Here is a 20,050-nt window from a genome sequence, read left to right as displayed (position 1 = left end):
TTTGACACAACTTATTTTTGTAAATGATATTCTTTTTGTACACTCAATTAATAAAGCAGTCGCTTATTTATTCATTCTAGATATAATTAGAATCGGAGGGATGAAACCCTCTTTAATGGTCACACATACATGTACACAGCACACACAGTGAAATGTGGCCTCTGCATTTAACCCATCCTAATAGTAGGAGCAGTGGGCAACTATTGTACAGCGCCCGGGGAGCAATAGGGAGTGAGGGGGGAAGGTGGTTGTCTGGTGCCTTGCTCAAGGGCACCACGGCAGGGCCCAGGAGGGGAACTGGGACCTCTCCAAGTAGCAGTCCACACTCCATATCTAGGGCTGCGTTTCACTTCGGTTAAATGGATTCCTTGCATCCCTCACTTGCGTCGTTTCCCTGCGACTAGTCCCTCCCACCAGGGAAGCATGGAGAGACGCAAGGAAACCACGAGAAGCAGGGAAATTAGTTTTAAGAGCAATGGGACGTCCTTTCCTCCGGAGCGTCACGTGAAGCGACGTCCGTTTGTGATGACTCCGCACAGCTGTTCGTCTGACAGCAGCTCTGTCCCCGTTATTTTCCCCCGCCTCTGTTAGTACACATTTACTGACACAAACATTTGTATCATCTGTTGTAGACCCAAATACATTAAATAAAATAAGAACTGATTCTCAAAAAAGATAAACGCCATTCTTAAAATGTATAAACGAACAATAGTTGGATTAATATTGATTAGAGTGCACAATAAATAAAATAATTCAGAGAAGAAAAAGAGATATGTTATCTATCAAAACCCAGTTAGATTAACATTCATTGCATTGGATTGCACACTTTGTTTGTGTGGATATGTAGCAAATTAACATGTTAAATAGCACTTAATGACTGACTGAATGGAAATGACAATAAATGAAAATGTAAACCGAAAAAAGCGATCATGAAAATGTTTCCAATAAATGAATAAAATGATTTTTGACCACTTTGTTGTTCAGATATATCACATATTTGTAACTGAATGATGCATTCATTGAAACAAAACACAGTATAAACTGAGGAGTGAGTCCCGTGAGTTTCATGTGTTTTCTCCACTCCGCTGGGAAACTGCTCTCATGTCAAGAAGCATCAGATCAGTGCATGCGCTGCATCGTCCAATCAGTGAGCGATACACAGTAAGGGGGCGGGGCGAGTGTCTGAGGATTTCATCGAAGGATGGTCTGGTGGTTCCTCGATTATAGCTCCTCCATTATCGCTCCTCGCTCCTCGCTCCTCCGGCAAAAATAAGGCCATTGGGACGCTACTCAAGATGGCGCAGACAAATCAACTTCCGGTGAGACCGAGACCGAGGAGCGAGGAAATGAAAAATAAGAGAAGTGAAACGCAGCCAAAGTCTGTTCGGGGACCCTATGGCTCCTTGTCCAAGCCTGAGCCACTGATTGGCAAGTTAACTCTTTATATGATTCATCAGAGGTAATATTTCCATTCATGTTATTATTTTAAACCTTTCTCTCCTTTCATCCTTCTGCCATCCGTGTCACAGGCAGAAGTAGATGTAGTGGGGAGGAAATAGGTACGACATATATCGATATTTTAGTTACACTATATTGTGAAATTACAAAGAAAGCTTTCATTTTCCTCTGCCACACTTGTTCTCTCCCTCCTCTTCATGTCCAGTTGAGTCATTTCCCCGTCTGTGCTGCGGGTCTAGCTGCGTTGTTCTCTCTGTCCAGCAGAGGTCCTCGCTGTGCTTCTGATGTACAGTTTGGCAGCTCCCTCCAGTCAGGCAATGATCCGGTCCCTCTGTGTTCCTGTGTGCCTGCCCCAGTTAGTCTCTGCTTGTTAGTTAGTGTCCCTGCCTGAGCATTCAGCCCCCCAGTGGCGGCTGGTGGAAAATATTTTAGGTGGGGCTGTGGAAATGGTGACCAAACAATACTAGGGGTGTCCGGGGGGATGCGGACATCCGGACATAGTTTCTACAGCATAAACTGTGCAACAGTAGGGGAGAGTGGGGTAAGTTGAGCCATTTTTTAGTTATGCTGTCCTCTAAGCAAGGAGAAATGTCACATTGTAAAAATGAAAGCACACACCTATAATGCAGGATGTCCCCTATCAATAGCAATGATAAGAATGAATATTTGATCAAGGGCAGTGAAAATATTACTTACACAAAAAAAGTGGTCTTGTGGCTCAACTTGCCCCGGTTAGGGGTAAGTTGATCCAGGTCAGGGGGTAAATTGAACCACTGTTGGGTAAATTGACCCATTCACTTTTTCTAGTTTAAACCTGGGCATACCTACAAACAATCTTAAAGGTAACTATAAACAATAAATAACTTACCAAATACAAGTTTAGTTTTTCAAATATTTTAATATAAAGTTCGATTGATTATTTTTTTTGACATGTTAAAAGATACAATTTCATACATCTTACCACTTAAACAGGGTAAATTGAACTTTAAATGTAGCCTACAATGAGCTCTCAACTGGGCCTACTTTTATTCTGCTACTCCACATTCCACCCCTCGAGGTTGCAGGGAAATGTTAATTGTTGCTCCCTCCGTGCAGTTCCTCCAACCTTTTTTGGTTTAGGTAGCTTCTTCAGCACATCACGTTGTGGGAAAAGTGCCGCATCATTTTCTTTGAAACAAAAAGTGGGTTTCACCTTGGCAGTGCTCCCCGGGATTCTTCGGAGAAATCGTGCACTAACTTCATCTCCGTCAATTTTCTCAGCCATTCCAATGTAATTGTAGCACTTGCATTTGGTTTGAAATTTTACGATGACAAAGTCACCAACTAACAAATCTGTGGTGTCTGTTTCACCTAGCTCATCCTCAGAGCTCTCATACTCTGACGTGTCATCATATTGGACTGGAGCATCACTCTTTTTCTTCTTGGTTGGTTTCTTGTGGAGCTTTCCTTTTTTTTCTTTGCTGTTACTTTGCTTTTTCCCCTGCTGTTTATTTTTTCTCTCTTCATGAGCCCTCTCAATTGCCTGCTTTTCAGGTGTATCAGTTAATATTCTGGTCTTCACCCGCTTTCGCTTCGTCTGTGCCCTGGGATGTGGACTTTTGGGTAACGGCAGTATTTTATCTGGAGACACATATGCAGTGTGGCTAGGTTGCAGATCTGTGTCATCTGGTGAATCACATCCAGGAGTGGAGCTTGATGGAAGCTCAGAAGTTATGGAGTTCGAGGCAGTGGGGGGATCATCTGCAGCGGGTGGATCATCTGCAGCTGCAGCGGGTGGATCATATGCAGCTGCAGCGGATGGATCATCTGCAGCGGGTGGATCATCTGCAGTGGTTGAATGATCTCGAGCGGCAGACTGTAACTCAGGGTTTGGCCTGTCTGACACCATGGATGGCTCAAACTCTGCATCAGGGAAGATATCTCGATTGTATGGGTAGATCCCTGTGGACCTGAATCCAGAAATGACATTTTGCGGTGTCATTGCTGACAGGAAAGCCTCATTTACACATCCGGCAAGATTGTATATTGAGGCTGTTTTGCCTGGGTTGGATCTCATCCACCCATCGAGAGCTTTATTATAGTAGGTCTTGAATGGACCATACACGGTCTTGTCCAGAGGCTGCAAGCGATGGGATGTGTGAGGTGGAATGGTGAGAAGAACAATACCGTTGTTCTTCGCTATATTGACTGCCCTTAGGGAGATATGAGCCTCATGGTTATCAAGGATGAGTAGAATGGGATGGTCAGGGGAGCAGTTAGAATGCTGAACGAGATGTTCGAGGAACAAAGTGAAGGTCTCTTCATTGATCCATCCTGATCTGGTGGAGGTACCAATAGATCCTGGAGGTGATCCTGTGATAAAGTGGTCTTTATATCTAACCCTTGGGAAGATGAACATTGGAGGTGCTGCATTCCCAGCAGCGTTGACCGCACACACAATAGTCACCAGCTCTCCTCTCTCAGCTGATGTGATGGCGCCCACTTGCTTTTTCCCTTTCTCTGTGACAACCTGCTTTGGGTTCTGCACTGTAGTGACACCTGTTTCATCAACATTGTAAATCCTATTTGGAGGGAATGTATGCCTGTAAATCAAAGAGAGGACATTAAATAAACAGATCAGAATAATTAAACCTTACAGGTAGGCTAACGAAAAATAATTTGCAACAAAATAGCAATGAATAGATATGAAAATGCGGCTAGTAAACACATGCAATGCATTATGAATGTTATCAAAAGTAAATTCTGTCACCTGTCCATCACTTTGCCCAGATTGTCAAAGAATTCCCCCACTGTAGTTGTATTGAAGGCTGTAGCCCTTCCCATGGATGTTGCTTCAGGCATACGGCAGGAAAGATGATGGCGTGGCTTAAAGTTTTTGAACCAATCTCGACCTATAAAAATACAATTAATTTTTTCAAGATAGGCCTACTGTATTTAGCTACACGACATCATTTAGCCTTAGTTGACATACTAAATCATGTTTTCTCTTACACCCCTACCTGCACAACTACTCTCCACCCAGTTGTTGGGGACAGGTATGTTGTTTCTGTCTGCCAGTTCAAATGCCAGTTCACTGCATTTCCTTGGAGTGAGGCCATGAAACTGGTGTGCCAGTTTTTTTATGTGGTCTGCAAGCCCCTTCTCTATTTCCTCTGTGAAGACTCTCTTTGCCTGTGCTGTCCCATTGTACCCTACTCAGTGGCGGCGCCAGGGTATGGCTGGGGTAGGCTACAGCCATACCAAGAAATGGCTTAGCCCCACCTTAGCCCCACCATGAAAAATGATGTTAAAGTAAGCAAAATAAAGTCAGTTTACTCGCGCGGAGTAAATTGCACAGACAGCAGCTAGTAAGATTGATTTCAGTAGCCACTTGTCTGGAAATACCGAAGACTAGAAACAGTTTTGAAAACTTTTGTCACGTAGTGATCGTTTTCTCAATAAAACATCTTTGATAATGTCTTCTGGTCAATCAGAATCACGATAACGGCGTGGTGTTGTTGCAGGAAGTCCCGACGGAGAATACTTTAGCGGTAGTACATCTCTATATACATCGATACAACATTACGTGAAATAAGACCCCACGGTTTGATGATTGATAGGTGTGTGGGCTGTCTTTCATTTTGACAGACAGAACAATGGGGGCTATCCACCCTTATCCACAATGTAATTCACACAGCCTCTTCCCCTTTCTCTCTGAGGAGCAGCAGGTTCAGCTTTCAGAACAAAGTAACAAAAAACAAAAATGGCATTCATATTTTTAAATGTGTAGTAATAGATTTATTTATTTTTCTTCTCAAGAGAGTACCAGAATGTGTATTTTATGTTAGTATTTCAAAAAATCTCCTTGAGGGAGAATCCCCCCAGACCCCCCTGCAGGGGTTGGGTTTTCAGCATGTCAACTCTTTCACCTGTGGGGAAATTGCAGGATTGGCTCCAGGTCGCCCTTTTTATTTACTACAAGACAAATGTGCCTTTTTATTTACTACAAGACAAATGTGTCTTTTTATTTCAAACAGTTCAATTTGGATTGAGACAGGGAAATAATCTAAACCTCACGCGTGGCGTTTCACTGTCAAGGGGGGCGATATAGCGTGTATGTAATTACATTGCAAATACTGACTTGAGCCCCACCACTGTATGGGTTAGCCCTACCATAGATTACCCAACAAAAATAATCTGGAGCCGCCACTGACCCTACTGTTTTCACTTCCTTTTCCTCTTTCTTTTTAATGTATCTGCGTAGGGTTGTCCTGTCAATTTCTCGCTCTTTGGCCACTGCTCTAATGGATTTTCCACATTAGACCTCAGCGGCTGCTCTCTTCATCTCCTCATGGGGTGTTGAGCCCCAGCTTGTCTTTCGGTTGTATGTTCTTGGCATGATGGCTTTTCTACACTGTTTAAAATCTGAAGGAACAAAATCTGTTGTTTAATACTACATTAAAGTTCAATTTAAGACTGTTTACACTTAACTCAATTTTTGCCTCATGAGGGGGTAAGTTGAACAACTGGCTCAATTTACCCCAAGGCCCATGGTTCACTTTACCCCATAGCCACCATTTTAGAAAAAATAGCCTAGCTTAAAAATTCAGAGTCATCTTTAGCTTAATGATTCACATGGTTTAATACGCTGCTAACACATCAACATATACAATATAAGTGTTTAAACCTGGATACATTTTTTTTGACATGACAGCTGATATAGCTGACATCTAGAAAATGTACTTTGACAAGCAAAAAACGTTTTTTTGTAAAAATGTTTACTTATACAGTAAACTAGGATACCGGATAAAGTTAGCAACACACGTTAACCATGAACAGCCTATTTCCGTTCTCCTAATGTTATTTCATCCAACGTTGTGGAATTAGAGAAAAAGGGCTTCTAAACATGATTTATTTGTGGGGTGGAGGAATATAATATTAGTTAAATATAACATTGGGGCACGTGTGATTGTAATGAGTGGAGGTGAAGAAATTACGATCTCCATTTTGGAGTAGGCCTACAAGCTAGTATAATAAAGTTAACGTTACACAATAATAAGGAAGAGAGCTATTTGTGTGATACATCACTATTGATATTAATTTAGAGTGCATATTTGAGACTTCCAAACAGTAAACAAAAACGTAATTTATGGGTGAGTGTTTTTAGTGTATTCTGTTGATTATTACCTGTCTGTATTATGTTGCAGCTCAGCTGATTTTGAAATGATGGCAAAGGGAGAGGGACCGAAGTGAGAGTGAAAACACAAGGTAAGTTTAATACTACTGTTGTATATAAGTAAGCATACTAAACATGTATTCTATCACTGTATTATATAAGTAATCTTGTTAGTGTATATTAGTAACCTACTGGAGGGGCAGTGATGTTACAGGTGGAGGAGCTGATGTTACAGGTGGAGGACTTACTGGACATGTTACATACTGTACGTAAAATACGACCAAGAATGTGAGACAACTTTATACAAATTCATATCACATCCATTACTGATGCCATTTGTCATACTTTGTTAAACTCACAAATAATAAAGTTCCATAACTTCAGTTGGAAACAAAGACCACACCTTATCTCCCCAAGGCAATTTCCCATCCAATAGGTGTGCTATATAGGTGTGTATAACCCTTTCTCCTGTTTGTTTCTCCCTCTTTCAGCACAAGAACCAGAGGGGGATTCAATAGAGCCTGAATACCTGCACTGAGACCCTCACCCTGCACCCTGAGTCTCAACTCTCAGAGTTTTTCAAGCCTTTCCCTGTTATTTGTATTAAACCAAACATTAAGCTTCCCAATGGTGTGGTCTTCGTTTTGTGAAAAAGTGCAAATGCAGTGTTTGAATATGATTACCTCACATATTTTGTTGCGGTTGTCTGTTTTGATTGTTAAATTGCTCCTGCTGACTTGAGCTAGCCATTTTTTCCTCCTCTCTGTGTCAGTGGGGAAGCCGTACATTCTGATTCTTACTCCTTTTTCGGAACGAATGGAGCATCCCCAGGCAGCACAGCAAACCATGGTGGAGACGATATGCCAGGACAACACGGAGGAAAAGGCACAGACAAACTGCATGACATGCTATTCAATGTTTATTGAATTCCATGTATTTACAATGGATGTTCCTAAAACAACACATTTAACGTCATAATCATGCTGCTGCTAGTCCATTGATAGTCACCTGTTGGTCTCCTGTCCTTTCTGAAAGTCATAAAGATTACATTAGTCATTTAGATTACTTATGTCCTCAAGTACCATGGGATTACTGAAACCACCATGAATTTAAAAAATGGTAGAAATTAATCTAATCAAAATGTTGAAGCATTCCTTGCCATCCCCTCCCTCTAAATATATCAATAAACATTAGGAAGTGATGCTCCTGACTACCATACCTGTTTAAGAAGATAATATTTGTTTTAAATAATTCAAAGCAATACACAACAGCAACAGGCTCTTTAACCAAGGCAACGTTAGCCTAACATGTATATGTTAACAAGTAAACTAGCTGTTCACACTATTCCTAATATTATCCATAAATATTTGCAGATTCTATTTTATTTTTTAAAACATATTGATGTAAATACATACACATATCGGTATGTTGTATAAATATTGCAAATCAAAACCTTTATTCACTACTTATTACCAAAAATCGTAGTTCTATCTCCGGTAATCATGCATTCAAATGTCCCGCCACGAACTTCCGGGGAACTATTGACTCTCCCTGAACCAAGCATTTTGGACTTCCGCTGTCGTAACTCTTCTATCTATATGGCGCTGATACACGGGCAAGGCCAGGCAGGAAACATGTGACTTATCAGTAACTTTAGACATCGTAACACAATTTTAAACGAGATTTTATTGTAGATTATACATTTTACTGATACCAATTATATAATATTTACCTTGTTTATTAAAAATAAAAATAAAAATAAAAAATATATTTTTTAAATATATATATTTTTTATTTATTTTTAATGTGGGAAGAGGGGGGGCGGCGCCCCTATGGGCCGGCCGCCACTGCAGCCCTCCCATGTTTCTTCGTATGCTTTAATCTTTTGCTTGGTCCTCAGACCTCAGTGGGGACCTAATCCTGTTTCCTGGTCCGCTGCTCTCAACCCTGTCTCCTAAAAATTACGTTCCCACAGAACTAAACTGCATTCTCAATTACGTTTAGCTAGAAACGTATTTTCTCCCACGTTACGTTGGTTATGAACGTATCTCAAATACGTTTATTTTCTACATATCTTCTAGAAACATATTTTCTCCCACGTTACGTTTGTTATGAACGTATCTCAAATACGTTTATTTTCTACATATCTTCGAGAAACATATTTTCTCCCACGTTACGTTTGTTATGAACTTATCTCAAATACGTTTATTTTCTACATATCTTTGCCATTTATTGTCTTGCTTATAATAATGATAATAGTCATTTATAAATATCATTTTAGAGCACACATTTGAAATCGACGATCGGGCTCGATATCCTATGGTTAAATTAAAATCAGTAGGCGAGGCTGTAATTTCGCCAGCTGCGAGGCAGAAAATAATAGTTTTAACATGCCAAAAAGCTGCTGTGTCGTTTATTGCACCTCAAACATTAAAACAAATCCAGAGTTACGTGTTTCTGTACTTCCTCTAAGAAGAAAGGACAGTATACAACAGAAGAGCTCTGTGGCTTCAGGCTTGATTGCCGTTCAAATGACAGCTGGTTTCCCCAAAAGTGGGCGGGGCTGTAAAGTGAGTAGGAAAGATCCTCAGCTCGCTGATTGGATGTTTTAGCCGCAATGCACGTCGGGATATGGTGTTAATGCGATATGAAATCCGAAAAAAAAATCAGAGTTTAGGATGGCCGAAGACACTACACTACCCATAATCCCCAGCTATCGTTTGGGACTACAGTCCCGTTGACAAACCCTGTGATTAATCTTCAAGCTCTGGGATTGGATGTTGGAGTGGCAGTGCGCCAAGGTTACGCCGAGCACCAAACAGCTCTTTGAAATGGAACGAAACCACGGCAGACTTTCCAAAACTGCACTCGAACGCCCCCCCAGAACTACACATGCTGGCTATTGTGTTTCGCAACATGTTCTATGGCACGTCTCTACTGGGAATTGTAGTTTTAAAAGACGTTTTCGTTTTTCCCAAAATTAGAAGTTGACAGTATTAAACTGTGTACAGCCCTGGAGGTTTAGGGGATAGGAAACAAATTGGTGTGTACAAATGTAAAACATGTAATTAATAAATGGGTGAAAATCGCTTGTGTCCATAATGGGAAGCATTAATATATACCCACATGCCAGCTCATTGTTACTTTGTAATTCTACTCCACTACAATTCAGAGGTGAACCTGGTATTTTTACTCCACTACATTTATTTTAGTTACTTTGCAGATTCTGATTAATGATGTGAAATATAAACAACCCTTAAAGCAGACTTTAGTTACACCTGAGTAAAATTCAGGGAAAGGTGATTGTCAAGTGCCAACAATCAGGAGAGATATTAGTTGGTGCTTGAGAAGACGAAACATTTATCTGCAGATCTCTATAAAGTATATTCATTACTCGTTATTCTCTACTAATAGTCAATTAAAAACTGTATATAATAGCTATTTTGCACATCCCTTTCAAGATTTTCTAAGGTTTATTGACATATCATATACACAACTATGTTGAAGTTATGCAATTAATGAAAAACTTGGGTCACAGGTTCCTCAACAGTGCATTACAAGACATCTATCAATATGTGTATACCTCCACCATTAAACTCAAATTCTGCACATGTCTTATACTATCTACATACATAAGAGTATAATTAATATATATATAATATCAGTTAAAATAAGTGCTTCAACACAGTTAACATTGCAGGAAAGAAATATATTAGACGTTAAGTACTTTGTCAGGCTTAATATTTATCTGTAGATAGATACCCCCAAAGCTTTTTTCTTATTTGAAAGAAGACCTTAACCTAAAGCATTCTTTAATGTGTTAATAAAGGTTAATTAGTTTGTCTGTTTTGCACATCCTCATATTAATATCTTTATACATCCGGCACTAAACTGTTTTATTGTAGAGATCACTTACAGTATCTTCTTGATTTTTTATATTCTATATTTCTATCATTGACCTTCTACTTTCCCCCTATGAAAGTATGTACTCTTAATATTTTATTCATCAAATAACATTATTCAACAAAAATAACATTATTCAACAAAAATAATTAAATAACGTGCTTTAACCACTAGGCGGTGCACACAAGGTACACACAGTATACTAATAATAACTTTGTATTATTAGTGTAGGACACTTATGTATGTATAACATCTGAAGATGTGTAGTTTTATTCATGTTTTTACATAATTGTACAGGATATTGCTATATTATTTCTCATGTTTTACTTCTACACATTAATATCTGATTTGTAAAACATCACAGACAGAAAGGTATATCCGTCATTTAATGGTAAGCTATTGAAATTGTGATTCCATAGATGTGTCTCCCATCACCCAAATCCCCTGACTATTCTCTCAACTCAGTATTTACATTCTTATATTCAAAGAAAATCAGTAATATCTTTAAAAACTACAAGTCCTTTTCTATCAGCTGTGCACTGTTATGGTGTAAATATAACCTATCTACCAATTGGATCAAATATAAAAGTCAGCCGAATTAGTGTTGATGCTGCAAGGAGACGTATTTTGTGAAAAGAAATGTAAGATGTTGTTTAATTGTTGATATATTTATGGTCCACGTCACGTATTCAGTTTCGGCGGCAGTTCTTCCTGTTTGTCCAGAAGTCTTCTCATCAGGGCTCTATAAATAAAGAACTACGGCAGATGTGTAATATTTAATGCAGCCGAACCGTGTATTACAATGCCGTTATGTGATGACTTTCAAAGAGAAAAGCAAGAACACTCGGAATAAAGTATTATTATTTTTTTTTTTAATGTTTTCGGATTTCACATCGCATAAACACCATATCCCAACGTGCATTGCGGCTAAAACATCCAATCAGCGAGCTGAGGATCTTTCCTACGTCTGTTTCCGGTATTGTTCCTGTAATGAGAGTTCACATTTATGCTACATTGAAGGGTGGAATTGACTACACATCTTCAGAAACATAATTTGCTTCAGATATAACTCATAGCAATATTGTAACCATTAAGAAAAGCCAACTGCATTAAAAACCCAGTTAACAAACACTAGGTAAAGTATTTTTCCTTCAGTAATGAAGATGTAATTCCAATGTAGACACACCTGGGGTCGCTGTTCAGTCTGTTACGCTGAGCCATGCATTGTCTGGAACGTAAAAGGGACGAAGAAGACAAAGTGAAGTGACGTACTTCCGGTTCAATGTGAAAACATTCCCAGTTTAACAACAGAAACAAATCGCTTAATAAAAAGATAAAACACTGGCATGTAATCTACGTTAGAATAAATAGAATGGTTTTGAATAATAGATGAGAGTAAAATCTACGTCACTTTACAGTCCCACCCACTTTTTGGGAAACCAACGCTGTCATTTGAACGGCGATCAAGCCTGAAGCCACAGAGCTCTTCTGCTGTCCTTAGAGGAAGTTTGAGGTGTTTGAGGTGCAATAAACGACACAGCATGTTGTATACTGTCCTTTCTTCTTAGAGGAAGTACAGAAACACGTAACTCTGGATTTGTTTTAATGTTTGAGGTGCAATAAACGACACAGCAGCTTTTTGGCATGTTAAAACTATTATTTTCTGCCTCGCAGCTGGCGAAATTACAGCCTTGCCTACTGATTTTAATTTAACCATAGGATATCGAGCCCGATCGTCGATTTCAAATGTGTGCTCTAAAATGATATTTATAAATGACTATTATCATTATTATAAGCAAGACAATAAATGGCAAAGATATGTAGAAAATAAACGTATTTGAGATAAGTTCATAACAAACGTAACGTGGGGGAAAATATGTTTCTAGAAGATATGTAGAAAATAAACGTATTTGAGATAAGTTCATAACAAACGTAACGTGGGAGAAAATATGTTTCTAGAAGATATGTAGAAAATAAACGTATTTGAGATAAGTTCATAACAAACGTAACTTGGGGGAAAATACGTTTCTAGCTAAACGTAATTGAGAATGCAGTTTAGTTCTGTGGGAACGTAATTTTTAGGAGACAGGGTTGCTGCTCTGCATTCTGGTTCTTACCTGGCTTGCTCGGGGCTTGGCAAGCGGTTTGATGTGTTTAAAGCAGGCCACCTTTCCCTCTAGCAATGTGCAGATATAGGACCACATTTATCTGGAAACTTGGTTACTAAGGGCATATTTTAGTCTTCATCATCGATCACATTTGTTTTATATAAACCAATTTAACAAATTAGGCTAAAGGGTTTTTCAAAAACGGAACAAAAGACCTTCTGTCCTTAGACCCTTGCAGTAGACAAGGAACACTCCCCAAAAGAGAGGCCTCAAATTATGTTTTTCTTAAGTTCTCCCTGGTCTTGCATAACAAGAACTTATGTTTGCGCTGCTCCCATTATCATTCTACTACAGGGGGTAAAACAGCGATGGTGCACATGCAAAACAGAGACACACAGATAGTGGAAGGGTAGAAGAAATCCACATGATTTTCTCTGCAACAGGCTTATACCCACACTCTCCATCCGGTGAGTCAGACTTAAGTTCCTCCTGATAAATCCCTTCACAATCAACAACAGATGTGCAGGTGTAAAAAACAAGTATTACTGTGAGGCAAGTATTCTCCCGTCAGCTTAAGGCATTATTTTTAGGATGTTGTTGTGTGATAAAAAACAAGACGCCATGCTCAGTCTTAAACTGATCCACAGTATGGCAGAATTTAAACATCAGCAGAGCAGCCGAGGAGATTTTGAGTTGCATGTCAAAGTCTGTATTTTGTAGCCACATACTGTGCACGACTGTTTATCCATTGATGTGTTTTGCCGCTCTTTATCACACACAAGAAGCTGGCACAGACACACAGAGAAGCTCAACGGAGCCTCTCTAAATGCATGTTTGTGTTGAACATTATTCCACCTGCTGATCCTCAGGATCCAAGACGCAATCTCACAAAGCATGTCTGGCAACCAAGATAACAGCAGGAAGAGGTACAACATCCGGATAGTATACAACTACAGGTTTTAGATGCCTTGTAAACAAAGGCTCTAACAACACTGTAAAAACAGTTCCGATGGTGAAGTCAACAAAACTCAATTTTTTTATGTAATTTACTTGCCCTAAATTATTTTTTTTCAATGTGCGTTTAAATAAGTAACACTTAAGTAACAATGAGAACATGTTTTAAGAACTCATTAATTTGTAAATGAATATCACATTTTCTGAACTTTCTTATAAATAAGTTTTGGAAAACTTCATACAAATGTTTTTGTCAACGCCACGGTCATGACACGCCCTCAAACGAGAATACCGCGGTGTGAGACTTCCTGTTCCTCTTTGCAGCGATTCTTCAGCAGTTGGACACGTGTTTGCGTTGGATCCTCTTCAAACCATCGTAAAACAAGTAAACATGCCACCTGAGTTATTAATTACTGCTTTTTAACTAGTGTTATTTACTTTTCTTGTATTCACTGTTTTGAACGAAACATCAACATTTTAATGCATGCCAGCGCCATTACTGCTGTTAAAGTTAGACTCAGTCCTGTCGTGCCCATGTAGTCTATTTTTTCGCGCAAAGGGTGTTGGGCAAAGTTTGCATCAAGTGCTTACCGACGCAATTCTGTTAAAAGTGGTTAAGTTAAGAGTACGTATTAAGAATCAACTCCGCAAACTGTTCCCCTGTGCCTCTCTAAGCGTTGGCCGGGCACCGTGATGCGGCCGGGGGCTCAGAGGCTCTCCTGCCGTGCATGTTGTGCGGTAAAATACCTCCGCTAAAACTATTCCCTACTACTTTATAACCCAGCGGTTATGTAAGAGTAAGTCACTAATGCGCCTATTTGATATTAATTCCTCTGTATGTATTTCGCCGTTTGTTCTACTGTGAGCAATTAATTATCTCTCTACAATCTTAGATGTGTACCCAATTTAAACTCATAGTCTGCAGTTACAGCATTGAGTTGTTATTATACAAAATTAAGTGCAAACTATATTTTTCATGCTTATGCAACGCTATAGATGCAAATCCATGTTGGAATCTGCAGGAGAGTTAACGTTAGCTCTCAGTAGCCAGTGACGGAGGTGACTTCAGTCAGGCGCAATTCAGTAAAAGTGTGTATTGGGCGGTGTAAGAAATTCAAATCAATATTGAATGACGTAATTTAGCTTAAACACACAGTAAGCTTAAAACTGTTTTATTCTGAAAACATTTCTGGTTAAGTTTACTTTGAAAAGCTGTATTGAAAGGCGTTGCCGTTGTCAACAGTGACCATTTCCGGTTTTACGTTAACAACGATTACAGCCGTTAAAATGCATTAAATAAAAAGTCATGAATGAGTATATGAGGAGAAAAGGCGTGTGGAGTTATACAATGAACACACAACGTCTAAATCCTCTGTTATGCGCGATATCGGACATCGGAGAAAGAGGAGGGCGGACCCCCTACGTCACAGCCGCCATTGAAAGGAGGAGCCAAGAAATAGATACAGGGTGTTTCTCAATCGCGAGTACGCTTGCTTGGTAGCACATGTCTGCCGAGCATCTTGCTTCAGAAGCGAGTCAAGAATACTTCCTGGCATTCGGAAAACGAAGTGTGGAACACGCTAGCAAGTGTGCAGGTGTGCGTCATATGAGAGGCCCCGCCTTACATCTTCCGCCACAGATTTGGGGAAATTGGTCCGTGCGCAAAGCATTGTGGGGATTTTAAGACCGTGGAGTCTACTCATGTGCAGCCTCGATATTTCTCCAAACGGAGTACGCCGGGCTCGGTAGATTTCCAAGTATGCTGGAGATTGGAACAGTACTTCGGCGGCACTCGATGACGTAGTATGCTTGAAATAGTGGCTCTGGAGCAGCTTTACTCGCGATTGAGAAACACCCACAGACTGGGGACAACGGGATCTCAGTCTCTTCTTCACCCCGCTGACCTCCCCACCACAGCTGTTGTCCTGTCCCGCTCTGTTTGTTTCAGAACCACGCTACTTAATTAAAGTACCAATTTGAACCTTTTCAGAGACTCCATTAGTCTTTTATTTTACCTTCCTCCTGGACGCGAGAACAACAAACACAATCCAACAGCGGGGATGCATTTATAACGTCAGCAAGATGTGTTCAATGTAGTACAGTAAAATTCAGTCTTTACCGAGAAATATCAATAAGTACAGTTTTATTAAGGAGATGTTTTACCACAATATAAAGTAGATATTAGACAGTATGCAAACGAGATAAAGGAGTGTATATTGAAGTAAATAGGATCTGCTGTGTAGAGAATCATGGAATTGTACTGGTATCTAACAATACCATCCTTAATAAATGCCATCCTTATAAATATATATAAATACATTACCGTTTTAAATGATACTTGTGTTTTAATTATGTTTGATTCCATTAATTGAATTAAATATGTTTTAATGAATTCTACTGAAATGATTGTTACATTGTCATCATGTAACTATTTTGTTCTTTTATTTGCCTCACCAGAAAACAGTCACACCTCCTCTTGAAGACATTTTGCCTCCTGCTATGGACTTCAGGTTCACATTAGGTAAGCCCTTGAGTGTGTCAGACTAAAGTTGTTGTTTCAGAGGTTAATTCAAGACGTGTTATGTTTACATTCTAATAACGTGCCTTGCCCTTCATTCATGTAGACTGGCCTGCGCTCTCACTTATCAAGATAAAAGTTGAAATAATCGTCTGTTCTTATTTATTCTAGGACCCATGTGCCACTTTATATACATCTCTGAGCATGAGGTGGGGTTAAAAAGAAGTAATTGGACATTTTATTAACTATATCAATATCATGACTATGTGGTTCATTTTCTTGCAAACCAGACTTTTTTTTGATGACTTAAACCCCTTGTAATGCATGTGAATAGCACCTCTGTTACCGTCTGTTAACAGCTAATGTAAACTGGCTCGTTATGTTTTCAAGACGGATTTGATTTTAGTTTTGAGGAAAACACATGGTGGGTCCTGATTTGTACTCAATTTAGTGTTTAGTTTGTATATACAGGGAACAGCAGAGGTCGAAGTGCAACAGGCTCGTGATGCACAGCATGAAGTTATACGTTTCCCACGAGCCAGATGCAGTAAAAAATAACCATCAAGTAATAACCATGTGTCTCCATGTATGTTAATGTGTTGTGCTTTTAAACAAACTTGTTACTGTTTTATGAAAACTGTTTTGAAATAATCAAATTTTAATGAAATGATTAACATGTCCATAACGTTCCCTTTTTTTGTAGTGTATTTGTTTAATCTGCAATGTTTCGATGCTATCAAATATTTAAACAGTTGGATTGAAATCAGGATGAGTTTGTCGTATATAGGTTCCGGCAACTCAATTGTGTTTTATAATTTACTTTATTTATTCTTGTCTTATGTGGTCTTAGCAGATTGTTATTTGCATTGGTTACACTTAATATCTTGGCTTTTAATTGTAGGCTCAACTCATCTTTTCACATGCAGAAAAAATCACATTAGTGAGTTTACCCAACTCACTAATGTTCCCAGCTTGGAACCACTTGACACATATTTTTTAAGTTTTACCAAAGCAACAGTTTTTACAGTGAAGGCTGTACTTCTCATTCACCAACAAAGAACTTCAGGTATAAGAGAAACACATTTAAACAGCTTTAGAGCTGAGCATTTGTGTTTTGCCAATGAGAAAACATTTAGAAAATTAGGATAAAATCGCATGTCTGTAGTTCTCCATTGAAATTCCCCAGATTGCTGTGTGAGACAAAAGTAACCAAAGCTTGGTAAGATGGATACTCTACATAGCCATCTACAAATAGGAAAAAAACATAATGCAGTTATGTCAACTGCTACCTACCAATATAGTTGAGCAGTATTTTAGAGTTTGTAGTCATTACTAAGCCTCCTGAAGGCCACTAGCAAACACTTAAAGCAATAATAATTAAAACAATAAAAACAATGAGATAATTATTGCTGCAAACTAAAATATATTCTAATCTTAAATTATTTATTAAAACATGGAAGACCACAGACAAAATTGTCCGATTTATCCAAAAATATTTAACACTCACATCAGACGATATGAACCAAGAGCAAGCCTTATCGCACTCTTTGCTACTGTTAAGTTATACATTTTATTTTGTTCAATTAGCTTATTACTGGTTAGTATTCATGTCTATGTATGTATACAAAAGTGGAAATACACCATCGATCAAAGTTCACCTGTGGAAAAGAAAGACATATGGGACACAATGAGGAGACTGAGAGAAAATAAAGAGAGAAGGTGATAGAGATGAGAGAGGAAGAGCAGGTTCTGGATAGCATTAGCATTATGTCCCTGTGCTGTCAACACAAGTGAGGAGTCTCAGAGAAAAGGACAGGCCGTGAATACAGAGAGAGGAAAGAAGGATGAGATGTTAAAGCCACGGATGAGAGGATATGAGAGGTGGATCATTCCCAAGTATTTCACATTGACAAACAAAAACACCTACATTGAAGTAGCATTGAGGTATATTTAATGTTCTTTAATCAAAACACAATGTTGGCACAAAATCTTTCTTTCTGTACAGTAATGTATGTTCACAACAGAAATCCCCGAATGTAAGGTTCATTGTATCACACAGTAAGAGTGAGCCTAATACATTTATTGTTTAAGTGCTTAGTTATAACAGTACATCAACCCATGCTTTTCTGTTATATTCATTGGTAGATCATGAGTGGAAATGCAATGTACTATTTTGTGCTTTCTTTGCTCCATGTACATCGATTACTGACAATATTTAACCTTCTTATTTGCCTGTTTCTAGGCTGTGTCACGCTGAAGTTTTCCTTCATTTGTATTAGCCAGATACAGTCTTGGTAACAGCATGATTTCAGAAAGTGCTGCAGAAATAAAAATGTTTGCCTTTTTACGGCTCCCTCGTCTCAAAGTCCACATTATTTTAACATGCTGGATGCATGAAATAAGGTCTGTGGTTTACATTAGATTAAGAGATTATGCACAGCCATGGGCATGTAATGTAGTTTGCTTATAGCCGTTAGCTTTCACATCTGTTGATTACATTTAAGCTTCAAAAATATAAAGCAGTGTCCATATTTGGAGATTATCCGGCTGAACAAGAGAACCAAAACCACAGATCTTATTTTCTGCAATATTCCAAAATACAATAGATTTATCGTGGGAGCCCTTGAGATGCTAACTTTAGGGTCGGCCTACAACAATCACTGCACCACTCTATTGAGTGGCTGCTTTGACTGATGGCCTATTAAAATGCCCAGGCACTCACAATTATTCCAGACAGACTTGTATTCATTTCTTCATTGAAATATTGATGTTTCTGGTCGTACATGAGTTTGCACATCCTTTTTTCATTGTTCTTGAGTGCAGCAGTCTCATTGTCACCCTTCAAAGGTATATTAGCATTTAGCGTCCAGCTCTAGCATTCTGCCTCACTTAAAACAGCAGGCATCAAAGTCCCCGGAAGATCAGAAATGTCAGTTGGCAAGAATCTCACTTTATCTTTCCCCTTTGTCATTCGGTAGTCAAAACACAGTACACAAAATGCTGGGTTTTACAGAGCTCTAGTGTAAACAACACAATATCAGCAAATGAATGGAAATGACAAACCTGCTCTGGCAGCTAGAAAGTGCTTCCCAGAGATACAGGACACACACAAGCTGCAAGTGTCTCACATTAAATGGGAAAATTACAGACCTCAATACCCTTTTACTACACTTGTAAACATCTTAAGGTCTTTTAGGAGGCAGGGGGGGGGAGGGGGGGAGTTGCCTTCGTGTGTTTGAGAAAGATGACATGTCCATTTCTCCATGCATTCTGTGATCAGTTGATGAGAAATTATCCATCGCATAGCATACACTGAAAGGCAAGGAAAATCTCACAATGTCTGAAAAATAGTAGCCGTTAAAGAGCTAAAACAATGTACAGGACATTTACAAAAGAGGAATCAATTTCTAATACAGCTAGCAATAACCGTGGTTGTTGTGGTAACTGATGTACAGGAAATGAGTAACAGGTTTTACTGCTGTGCCAGCTCATATCCTTTTTTTCCTTCCAAGGTACTCAGAAGAAAAGCCATTTTCTGATTTTTACAATACAGCAGCTGAGCTCACAACACCCAGAGTTTTCTCATTAATAAAAAAAACTGCTTGTTACTTCTTTTTTGTCCAACAATACCGCTGCCCCTAGGTGCTTATGTTCAGGTAGTCTGTCGAATGAAAGAAAATGAGAACTGCAGCAAGCTACAGATTTTTTTTTCTTATGAGCAGAAACAGACAAATGATTGTCAATATTTTTTTTTGTTGATGGCTCATAATAAGAAATCGCACTTTGATTCCAGCAGGTTCATCAAGTCAAAAGTTGGCATCTACAATTCACATTATGTCCCACTGGTGTAATACCAATTGAGCACTGGAACAACACCCTTCATCTGTGTAGGTGAAATGGCTCTTTGGAACATCACTTCCATCCTCATCATGCTGTTCAGGCCCCCAAAAACGG

This window comes from Trematomus bernacchii, unplaced genomic scaffold, assembly GCF_902827165.1.
Source record: "Trematomus bernacchii unplaced genomic scaffold, fTreBer1.1, whole genome shotgun sequence".
In the NCBI taxonomy this organism is placed as follows: domain Eukaryota; kingdom Metazoa; phylum Chordata; class Actinopteri; order Perciformes; family Nototheniidae; genus Trematomus; species Trematomus bernacchii.
The sequence above is the reverse complement of the archived record's forward strand: the minus strand, read 5'-3'. Positions refer to the sequence as shown.